This window comes from Pogona vitticeps, chromosome 2, assembly GCF_051106095.1.
Source record: "Pogona vitticeps strain Pit_001003342236 chromosome 2, PviZW2.1, whole genome shotgun sequence".
Taxonomy (NCBI): Eukaryota; Metazoa; Chordata; class Lepidosauria; order Squamata; family Agamidae; genus Pogona; species Pogona vitticeps.
The window spans coordinates 176,365,839-176,377,868 of NC_135784.1; the positions used below are offsets into that span (position 1 = coordinate 176,365,839).

The 12,030-nt window shown below is 45.6% G+C and overlaps 1 protein-coding gene across 6 annotated transcripts in view; it reads right to left on the reverse strand.

The window, feature by feature from the left end:
* Positions 1 to 11,816, reverse strand: part of CCDC120 (coiled-coil domain containing 120) — a 52,463-nt gene extending 40,647 nt beyond the window's left edge. For 5 of the 6 annotated variants that reach the window (XM_078386502.1, XM_078386501.1, XM_078386499.1 and 2 more), the window contains exon 1: positions 11,371 to 11,816. The gene's annotated coding sequence lies outside the window, so the exon portion shown is untranslated. Of the gene's footprint in view, positions 1 to 10,907; positions 11,331 to 11,370 lie in introns of those variants that run through there. The other variant, XM_078386498.1, reaches the window with a different exon arrangement.
* Between the last annotated feature and the right edge of the window lie 214 nt (positions 11,817 to 12,030).

Consider the following 12,030-nt stretch of genomic DNA (forward strand, 5'->3'; position numbering starts at 1 on the left):
TGCCACCACGTCCCTGCCACATGGCATACCCTTCTAAAATCTTACATATACTGACTCTGGGACACATTTTCAGCTTATTTGTTGGGCTCAACAATATTCCCATTAGAAAACAGAACACCAGCTTTATCATCCCATACTTTTAATTCCTACACACAAGGAAGGCTTTCTTGCAGAAGCAGAGCATCTGAGGTCCTTCAGATGTCAAACTGAAACTTCCATCAGCCCCAGGCAACAAAATCATGGCCAGGGATGATAGGGTCTGTAGTCCAACAAGATCTGCAGGTCTACTGTTGAAGCATCTTTTCCTAAGGTCATCCACCCGAACCACTAGGCCCTCCCAGGCCATGATCCTCCGGATAGCCACTCCAAGGGAGGCCAAGAAATCCCACACTGGAGGTAGGGCCTCCTTTACTGTGGCTCCAACACTACGGAAGCAACTGCTGGTGGAACTGCGCCTGGCCCCATCTCTCTCCTCCTTTAAAAGATCACTGAAAACACTGCTTAACAGAGAGATCTTTTTTGTTGCAAACTCTGCTTGATCTGTTCCTTGTTGGTATATATGTTTACATGCCTTGTGCTGCATTTTGTTTGATATTTCCACCTCTTAATGTGTTGTTATTTTGTGTTTCATTTTTATTTATATGTATAGTTTTAGTTGATCGTAAACTACCCAGAATAGTGCATCTGCACTAATTGGGCAGGATACAAATTTAAACAAACAAACAAACTAACTAACTAACTAACAAACAAAAAACTCACTCTCCACACTTGCTGTACATCAACAGGACTAACCGAGAAGCTCAATACATGTACGTAATACCATCTGATAACAATCATTCCTTGTTAGCCTGCCTTCCCATTTTCCCCGTTCTCTACAGTCAAATCTTAATGTTAAGCTCCTTTAGGCAAAGGGGGATCTGAATTTCTGCTTGAAGAAACTGTATAAGTCATTATGTAGATTGATTGGATGTAAAATAGAAAGGCTAAATTGAACTGCTAGTCCCAGATAGATCTACTGAATGTATAGGATTTATGTAAGTATTCAGTTAACAGATCCTATTCATTCAATGGGCCTACTCTCACTAGAATTCACAACTTGGTTTAGCCCAAATATTTATAGTACTGTAGACACGTCTAATCTTTCAGCAATTCCTTTATTCAGTGTACTCATCACAACAAAGCAGAAACACGTGCAGACGTGACAGACTGTACTGTACTTCTTTCTGACTTATATCTACTTACCTAGGAGTAAGATTGGTTGAGTTTAACCGGACTTAACTTCTGAATTTTGAAGGGTGAACTGCACAATGCATTGTGAATTCACCTTCAGCCAAAGTTCTCTGCTAATTCTTGTGTCTCACCAAAGCAAATTTTGGGAACTCCATGTGCATACTGTGTTGTCTTCTGCCCTACGCATCATGATATTAATGCACCACAATGAATTCTTCTCCCACCACCCCTAGTCTTGGCTGCGATTACATGTACTTTGTTTAGCAAGTTTAGACAGGGAACTCGTAGCCCTCCAGACATTAATGGACTGCCAGTCCCATAAGGCCCAGACAGCACTGTTGAGGGATTATGGGAATTACAGCCAACAACAGCACACACTGTCCATCTCTGTCATGGTACAGCCACAAAAAATTGCAAGCAAAGGCAGTGGCTGCAGAAGCAAGAGAAACAGAAACACTTTCAAAAATGCCACTTTGTTGGACGATTCAACATGTTGCCTATGCTAACAAGGAAGTGGTGGCACAGATTGGCTGCTCAGTCAGGTCATCTCTACAGGCACACACAATATGTTTTAGCTCTTGATTTGTCTTGGTTTGAATGAAGAAAATATTAAAGTTTTTTCCATCAAAGTTGGGGTGGCAACAGAATACTGCTCCCTGAGGCATCCAGGACTGACAAATCTCATTCGGTTCAACTTACTAATAGTCTAATTTTAAGTTTCGGCATCACTGCCACTTTTGAATAGGCATGCATAGGATTGTATTGGCAAAAAGGCCAACCACGTGGAGCACATTAGTGCTGCTCATTTGTTCTTGTGCTTTATGAACAAAGATGTGATAAAAAGGTAATTGCTAGATGGGAGAAAGATTACATAGATCTCACTGAATAGGGCACAGGCATTATCACAAAGACAGAACGCTGCAGATAATCAAATGACTCCCCTTCATAGTAGAGATGGAATTCCATGTTTGTATCAGAGGAAAAGATAAATATGCCAAAATGTGGTGGCTATCCGTGCCTTTCTTCAGCTCAACAGTAAGCAAAGCAAAACAAACTATTAAACGTAACTTCAACATTTCTTGTAATTATTTAACCCAAAAAAACTGCTGGCTCAAATCCTCCTGCCTAATTATGCTGTCATAGTACAAATAGCATAACTGCTGGAAGTGAATTCGCTTAAGTTGGACATCATCCATTGCATACTTAATTGTATGACTCAGTGTGTGACTGATAAGGGCTTGTGATTTTTTAACTTGGGGCAATTTGCAACAAAAAGTTATACCATTTGTGTAGCTACGCAACAGGATGCCAGCCACTATGCTGTAGGGCTCTAAGGATAACTAAATACATGAAACACAAGTAAGAAACCTATTTCAGCTAGAAGGCAAAGTCTAATTCCAGAGACACTCTCACTTACCTTCTCACAGTAAGGCAAGGGGACCAAAAATACAGGTACATTTTAGCCCAGATCTCTCACTGTTAGCAAATAGGTCTTAGGAGAAGCATTTTGATCTTTTAAAATGAGAGGAAACAGTGATGCAAGTTGAGAAACAAACCACATAATGGTGTCCTGGAGAAGATGGCCTGGTCATCTTGGGAACCCAGAGATTGTGATCCCAAATCGGATGGACTTGGTTACACTATCGCCTGAGATTCCTCACCGTTGATACAAAATGACCTATTTTACTGGGATCATTCAGAGTATGCAAGTCTTTTAAGCGGCACAAAAGTTCAAAGAGCTCTGAGTAATTCTAATACTTGCCTCGATCCGTCACAAGCATCACCACCAGATCAAGAAAAAAGTGTCATCTTGCCCACGTTACATCTTTTAACACAGAACCAAACAAACCACCCACAGGAGCATCACAATAGATGGAGGAAAACTATTCCTCCTCCCTTGCCTGGCGGGTAGAAAAGAAACAAATGAAATCTATTCAGCTTGGGAGTTTTTTTTAAAAAAAAAATAGCCGGAAAAAGACCCACATGAAATCAACCTTTCCTGGCTAATTCTCTTCATAATGTGCTGCAGTGTTTGGGGTTTCCTGCCACAGGAAACTTGCTTCGCTGCCTTCAGGCAGAAGAACAAAGCCCTCCCTGGCCCTCCTACATAGTCCTCCCTCTGGGTCAATAATGGGAATGAGCACCTACTCATGCGGCTGTGCCACAACTCAAGAGGCATCACAGTTCCCAGCGAAGGATCATTGATATAAATAGTTACCTCCTCAGAAGTGGCTGCATGAATTGTAAGCAAAGTCCAGAATCACTGCCATTTCTCTCCTTTGGAAGTTGTGTGTCTTCTAGTGCCAGTGTGGGGCAGAGGCTACCTCAAGGGGTGAGCAAACTGGGCCTCTTCTGATATTAATGGACTGCAACTCCTATCAGACCTAGATAATACCGTCAATGGTATGGTATGATGGGAGCTGCTTGCATGTTCTTCACTCGTGGGCTAGAGTTTTAGACTATGACAAGGTCACATTCAAACTCTTCTTAGCCACACAATTATTTAGGTTGCATTGGAGCAGATACTGGCCAGAGTCCTACTGGCAATTTACGCTCCCCACAAGCGATGGCATCACATTGCTGTCAACTGACAAGGTGATGGTTGTGTTTCTGAGCAGAGGCACACCTTGCTAATTAGTTTGCCATCATGGTTTTTGTGATTTCCCTTACATACATCCGTGTAAATCACCAACAGGATTCTAGCTGCTGTCTCAGTCTGACTGACTTCACAGGTGTGTTTGGTGGGAAAAGCAGGAGAGGGCCTTTTCTGTCTTTACACCCAGACTTTGGAACTCTCTCACACAGGAGGCCAGATTGGCCCCATCTTTGCTGTCCTTCTGCAAGCAGGCAAAGGTCTTCTTCTTCAGGCTGGCTTTCCCTGAGCGAACAGCTGCCTGAGTGGGGTTTTAAGTGGACTGTTGTAACTTACTGCTTTGAACGTGTTTTGGAGTTGCTTGTGTTTTTCGTACGGTATTTATTTGGTTCTTTTAAATATTTGTATATTCACTGTTGTTAGCCGTTTTCATTGTCTTTTAACAATGTGAACCTTCTTAGGTCCTTTTAAGGAGAAAGGTGGGGTAAAAATATTCTAAATAAATAAATAAATAATATCGAGAGGGAGAAAAACCTAGAGGAACAATAGATGACACCTAATAAAGTTCACCGGCGGGCAAGAGACAAATGCATTAATATCTCTAATCTGTGAAGAAGCCTGATTAGGTCAGGAATTATGCCATTAATAGCTGTTTCCATCCTAGAAACAGATGCATCACAGCAGTACATACACAGGAATGGCATTACCTAATTCCAGGCAAAGAACCTAGTAGACAATGGGACAGATATTCCTTTTAATCTCAGGGCAGACAATTAGCTAGCCATTAGATTGAGGTGCCATGGACACAGCTGGTCCCAAAGGGGCACTGCAGCTACTGCCAGGTGGCATTAGTGGGCAAGATGATTTCAGGGGCTCAATCAAGCAACGTGTGGTATATTTTGAAGTGTGGGTGAGCACTTCCTGTCCCTTAAGGAGAGCCCGTAAGTGCAGGTAACTTCATGGATCCAGGTAAACAAATCAATTTTTTTCATCTCCAACAAGAGCAAGATTTTTTCAAAAAAACAATGAGTCTTCTTAAATTAATTATCCATTCAAGGCACAGCACCCTGCTTTACAGCAGCAAGTCACAATAATATGTGATAGCTAAGGAAATCCATGTCCATCTCAGCCATGGTGAAGACTGCAGCTAAGTTCAAGAGGAATTGGGAAGCCTGACGGTGGAAGGTTAGCATATGAGGTCATTGTCCCAGCTCACGAAAGACAGCCAGTACTTCAACCATGCATGCTTAGCTTCTGCTATGCCGCTGTTCCAGGCCCTGGTGTTCCTCAGCCTACAGAAAAAGAAAGCCTTTAAAGACTATTTTTCAAAAGGCTCCTTTTAAATGCTCTTTTCAGACTGCCTGACAGCAGTCAATCCAGGAGTTTATCTAGCCAGTGACCTCCAGCCTCCCACCTACCTGACTGGAAAGTAACTGCACCCCCACACCATCACTTTTGACATATCTCGCCACATAAATATACTACTTACTGGATGGAATACTGTCCAGGTTTTTCCTTTGACTGAGAAAAGGGAGAAGTGGTTGCAACAGTAACATACATTTCCTGATTCCCTCAATACTGAGCTAATTTTATTTGCAAAATGTCCACATGTACTTGGACCTCTAATACAAATCTTTTTGCTATTCTAGTCTTATGTCAACAAATATAATCAGGAGGTCTCTGTCTAAATGCAAATATACCCTGGGAAATTCTGTGGATAATTAATTAGAAGGTCTGCAAGGTTACACCTCCTTGGAAGCGGAAAATGTAGTTAATTAAGACTTTCCTTTTCATCCCTGTCCAAGGACATGTGTCCACCACAAAAAGAGAATTAGCACAACGATGATGCACTACCGCTACAATTAACCCCTTTAATCTGACTGAAGCTTCACTGTACTTCATTATATACTTTCTATGAAATGCCTGGGTATTAGGAGGGTGATATATTACCATCAATCTATAATCTGTATAATGTAATAAAAAAAACCCTACATGCTGTCAAGTGGATTCTGTTTTACAGCAACCTTCTCAAGAGCTTTAAAGTCCTCAGAAATGCTTCGCAGAGTCCCTCCTTCTAGTGGTGCTCTGGGACTGTGCTGCCTGCCTAAAGCTGTATAGGCAGCAGGGCGCATAACCCCACTAGACCCCCATGCTCTGGGAAGTCTCCACTGGTTCCCCTCCTGGAAGACACAATAATAGGGACTTGAACTCTTGATCCTGAGGTCGCAGTTAGACAGGCCAACCCACTGAACTATATCAGCCCTGCAATCTGTGAATACACATATTATTATTTTGAGTTTCCCAAAATATAGTGCCAAAATTCTGTCCAAAGTATATGAGTTACGCCCAGTGTTTATGCATAACTACATCAACACAATTTCACATTGTATGTGGAGCCAAAAAAGAAGCGAATGGCTTCCCTGTACTCTTTTAAAACAATGTATTCCAACAATATGATACCTTCGGAAGTCAAAACTGACTTGTCAACTTACTTCAGTGTTATTCTTCCAGCAACAGTCTGCCAAATGCCTTTCAAGGCTAGCTAGCAAAGTATAAAGGCGACTAATCTCTGCTTATTCTTTGTCCCCAGAATCTAGTGGTCAGAGATATATTCCCTTTAGATCTAGGGGCTGCAAATATATGGTGGTGATGAAACAAATGTCATATTTTACTGACTGACAAGATTCTGATAATTATGTTCAGCTGTACCACACAGCCGTCCCTACTCTGGTGCTCTCCAGTTGTTTTTGGACTACAACCCCCATCATTCCTGACTACAATCCTGCCCATCACTGTAAGAGAAGGTGTCCCCAGCTTCCTTAGAATCACAGGTGGCCTTGAACAGGAACAGTGGAGTGGTTCACTGACATTTGGGGGGGGGAGGCTAAGGATTCCCCTCCTTTTTCTATGACAAGAGTCACTAACTCTCATGCTTAGCTTAGGAGCCGGTCTAAAGAGTTCCAGAAGATTCTAGAGGTTACTATTTAAATGAAAGAGGAACTATTAAAAAAACCCACTGGTGCCTGGGCTAAGGTTGCCAGATCTTTTGAGTTGTAGACTTTGAGCCCCAGGGGCCATAGCCTAAGGCTATCAAGACCAAGCCTTCTCAGAGCAGGCAGCCAAGCTTGCCCACATAATCGATTTCTGTTGTTATTAAAGACATCTTCCCCCCCCCCCCCCATCTCACTGATCTCCAACACAAAATGATTGCCCTTTTGAGAATATATTTATTATGGCTGTATATGGCTGCATTTGCTAAAATGGGCCTGTTAGCAAACTCTCTCCTGCAGAAACAAAGATACTGTACCATGATGGACAGAAAACGTTACCCTTAGCAAGAAAGGCCAAGAATGGGCCTGGTGGAAAATAGTCTTTTACACCTCCTCTTCATCTCTGTGTCACCACATGAAAAAAAGCCTATCAGAGCTTCCTCTCCTTTTGTGCACCCTTAGCGCTGATGTAATTATTTCTAGTCATGCACACCAAACAGGAGAAAGAGCAGTAGCTCTAGCAGAAGGAAGATGGCAAAGTTTCTTTAGAAAACATTTCCCTCCTCTCCTTAGGTCTGGAGGGATATTTGGAGAGAGGGATAGGATTCTGGAGATAGGATTTTTATACTGTCACCGAGAGGGAAATGGGGATTAGACAGTTAAGTGGTTTCTTAGGTTCCCACTCGTCTTCCTCCCACTCATTCGTCTCCCATTGAAGTTGGGATTAGAAAGTTTGCTGGAGAAGCCGTCACCTGACTTTAAATCGGCTTATAAAAGAGAAACCAGGGAATGACTCTGTAATAATCATTCTCTTTGCTTCTTCCCTGTTAATTCCCTTCCCCTTTTCCTCAAAGAGTTGAGGGAGCCCCTCAAAAGCTCATAGCTGATGTGTCTGGAAGGATTAACTCTTTAAATCCATTCATGTACTCTCCACACATGCAAGGCAGAGGAGCAGAAGTCCAGACTCTTGGTCTCCAGTTCTAATCCATCGCAAGGGGTCTTTCTCCCTTCCCAAGCATGAGAGAGATGGAGCCCAAGATTCATCCCTCCCAGCCCTGCTCTGTTCTAACCAAGGAGACCTTTAGAAGGTGAAGGGAGAGTGAAAGAACACGGACTTTGACTTCCAGCTCACAAGAAAAATAGGATGTGGGAAGCACTAAGGATAAGGAAGGCCTAAAACACACTTCGAAAAACAAAGCCTGTCAAACCTTTGGCCTCTTGTGACATGCACACTTCCAGTTTGTATGGGACAGAGACTGACCGACCACCCTGTCAGACCGTGTAATCTTTCCAACTCACTTCCCCTCCCAGTGATGACTTAAGACTTTTTGCTATCTGTGGTGAATCACAAGATAACTTTCTCTCTGACTTGCCCACTTACAGAAGCAGCTGACTGGGCTGGTACTCCTTGAACACAGCTAGTGGGAAAAGAGCCTCCATCACATTAGAGGTAGTAGGATAATTTATGGAGCCAAGGACGAGTATATCATGGTGTGACTGAAGGAAACCGTGGGGGATTCTGATGGAAGAACCAAAACAGTGCCACTGCTGTCCCCCACTCTGCCTCATGGCAGGGCCAGCCTTGTTTCGCCTGCAGCTGCCTTCTTGGTATGAACATTCCTCTTTCCCTATCCATAAACTTCCAACTAGTCCTTCTGAGGCGCTGCAGGCTAGGTTGTCTTGTAATGGTCTTCAGTCTTGACCTCCACACCACCACATAGTTATTAGGTAATTTCCCAATGCCTCTCTTTTCTTTCCTGCATTACCAGGAAGAACAGAAAACTCCAGCTAAGGAGGATATGCAGTGGCAAAAGCAAGCAAGCAAATTGTCCTGGAACACTTCACAATCCCTAATCCTAAATCTCTTCCAGGCCAGAGATCCTGGCCTCAAAAAGAAAACAGTGGTATGCCCTTACTGGAAATAATCTAGGCAGTCTGGCTTCCTTCCCCTTTGGGTTGATACTCTTCCTTAAAGTATTAGCCCAAAGTGGCCACTGGTTCTGGTTACTGTATTTATTAACTCAACTTCTGCATTGCCCCATTAGTACCAAACACTCTTTGGGTGGTTTACAGTAGTTCTGATTAGGTCATATTTGCTTTCTCTTCACATGAGAAAATCAGTGTATATGTGTTTGTTGTTTTTAGTGCAACAGACTGAGAGTCTTGTGATGCATGAAAAACTAAAATATGTATTATGACAGCCTGTTTCACCAGATGAGTTACTCATTTTACAGAGACAAGGTTGTTAGTTTTTAAAGTGCCACCAGAGTCCCTCCTACACAACAAGATCAAAACATCCCTTTGGTGTTTGCTTTCCAGGTATATAAAAATCACATTCCATTGGTTAAGGAGGGGGGCAAAGGAGTGGGTGGGATTCACCACCAGCCCGGTAAATTAAACTAGGTCAGCCTGCCGCAGAGCTGTTTCCAGTCTCCCTCTGCTAGGCCAGTGCCTAGCTCTTCCTTCATGATGGGGAACAGATAAGCAGAAGTTCAAGCTTCCAGAAGGTATATTCCACCTTGATCCTGCTCAGCATTATTTGCACCACCCACCCCCTCACTTCCAACAGAAGGAACATAGGAAGGAAGGATAGCCTTTAGTCATTCCCTCCAACCTCTATACCCATACACTTTTTGGCCTGTAGATTCCCTTTGCTCCCAATTGGGCTGGTTCCCTTTTAATTCCAATTTCTGCCCTGTTTCACTCATTCAATATTTAATCAGATCCTGTGGCTAATTCACAGTGTGATACAAAGGGGGGGGGTGTTGGTGGGTGGTGGGAGCTGTCAGCATCCACTGACCTCAGATTCAGGGTTAATTCACAGGGGGGTTGGTAGCTTAAACTCCCAAACAAGCCAGAAATTTAAGTCTGCTTTCCCAGGGGGATCTATTGTTTATTGACAGGATGTCTTTCAGGGGACAGCGGTAGGTTTATGTTGTAATCGGCCACTAAGGTTTAGCTACTTTCCTTGCAAAAGCAACAACAATCCTGTTTGTGCCAGGTGCATCTGAGGCTTTCTGGGAGGATGGGAGAACAGCATCCATTCAGAGATCACGCAAAGTCACTCAAATGTCATCTGTCCATCGAAGGAGGTCTCTGCCCTCTATTGACTCCAGGGGGAAAATACTCTATGTACAGTGTGCCCCCACCTACGCTGCCTTGAATTGCAGACTGATACTTAGAAAGACAGACATCATTTCTTTAATTATGCCCACACCATCATCAATTTTCCAGCACAGCCAAATGTGAGAAACAGTCTAGACAGGCCTGCTGGGCCACCCTATAATAAGAAATTACCACCCACCCACCTCTGAAGGACTCAATCACAGAAGAAGGAAACAGGGAAGAAGGTTTCTCAAATCATTCCATGAGTTGCTGTCCTCTGCTCCCGCATCCCCTACCCAAACCTGTCACCCCACTATTACAGTCCTTACTTCTGGGACTGGGTTAAATCTAGTAGCCACCACATTGTGACGCTCAGTGCAGCCTGATGGCCACAGACCCAAGCCGGGCTAAGGAGGATCCTGCCCTTCCTTGCTGATGATTTATCACCTGTAAAATGGGAGCAATGCTCACAGTAACACTGCCTAGGTGCAAGATTATTGTTGGGGGGGGGAGGTTTGGAAAAGAAAAGAAAAAGGCACACAGCCGTGTGGTTGTCTACCTTCAGAATCTGAAACAGGATGGACTATGAATCATTTCCCTCCCCCTTCGACACCGTTCCCACCCCCACGAAGCTCCGAGCAGAGCCAACAAATTCCAATGCAGAGCAAAGGCTTCCCACCCCAATCCTGCCCTCTTTGTGTGTAGTTTTCGTCTCCTCCCCCTCTTCCCAGCCCCCAACCCACGGATGTCTGCCTGGCCCAGCTCCAAAGCTCGCTCTCCTTTCCCTCCAGGCCTCCCCCCCCCCCAATAATTCGCCCTATAATCAATAAGGTGAATGGTTTCCCCGCTACTACCCACCCGATTTCCCCCCCACCCCACAAACTTTTAAAATGGGTGAATGGAGCAGCACAATACACACACACACGCTCGGCGCCGAAGAGGCACCAAACCTGGCCCCCTCCCCAATTTCCACTCTCGGATTATCTTACCATATATTTTGTTTTCCTCCCCAAACGGTGTTGAATTCCCCTCTTAATAATATCCGAGTTGGGTTGAGGAGGGTTTTTTTTTGTCTTTTTGTTCGAGCCGGGTAGACCAGCCGGATCTTGGCTGGGAAGAGGCGGCGGAGGAGATGGAAAGCGATGCGTGTTTGCATGGATGCGGGGTGGGTTTGGGGAGGGGACTGGGGGGGGCTCAAGGTCTTCCCTCCCAACGGCGACCCCATCTCCAGTGGGTCAAAGCGGGTTTCTTCGACCCCATTTCCAAGTGGGGAGGCGGGGGGGTGTCTCTCTGCCCACTGGAGAGCCACCTTTCCCCCAGGGTCTGGAACAGGCGGACGAAAGAGGGGCGCGGAAAAGGGAGGGAAGCCGCGGAGGACTCGGGCGGACGGGCTGCGGAGCCGGGAAGGGGGGGGGGGCGGCGGCGGCGGCGGCCCGGTTATTGTTTGTTTACCTCCTGGCGTCCAGCCCCCGACGGGTCATCCTCCTTCCCTCGCCCAGCTCGGGCGCGCGTCTCGGCTCCCGCGTTCACACACGCACGCAGACACAGCAGAAGGCGGTTGTAGTGTAGTTGTGTGGCTGTTGGCCGCACACCCTTAACGTACGGTGTGTGCCTTGGCAGACGCGTGTGTGTGTGTGTGTGTGTCTGTGTGTGTGTGTGTCTGTGTGTGCGCGCGCTTTCTTCGCCTGCTGTGCGCATTAACCCTTCGGGCGCTAGGTTGGTTGGGACGGCGGGGACGGCTCCGCATTCGTGCCGCCGCCGCACCTCGTGCGAGCCCGCGGTGCTGCTCTTGACCACCGGAGAGGTGGCCTCCGGTTGAAACGTGAGAAGCGCGAGCCGGCCTCCGGGAGAGAAAGAGAGGCGCCGCGATCGATCCCACTCACCTACCCCCCGCCGCCGCCGCCGCCACGCCCTCTTTAACTTGGAAGACCCCCCTCGCGGTCTTCCTCTCAAAGGCGTGGAAAGATGGGGGGGGGAGAGAGGAAGGGGCGGGGAGAAAGGGAGGACACTGTCTGTGCTCAGAGGCACTCTCGCCTGGGCTCTGACCTCGCGGTGGTAGGGCATTAAAAAAAACCCAAAAGACATCATCCGACCAGTATGAAACATGGACAG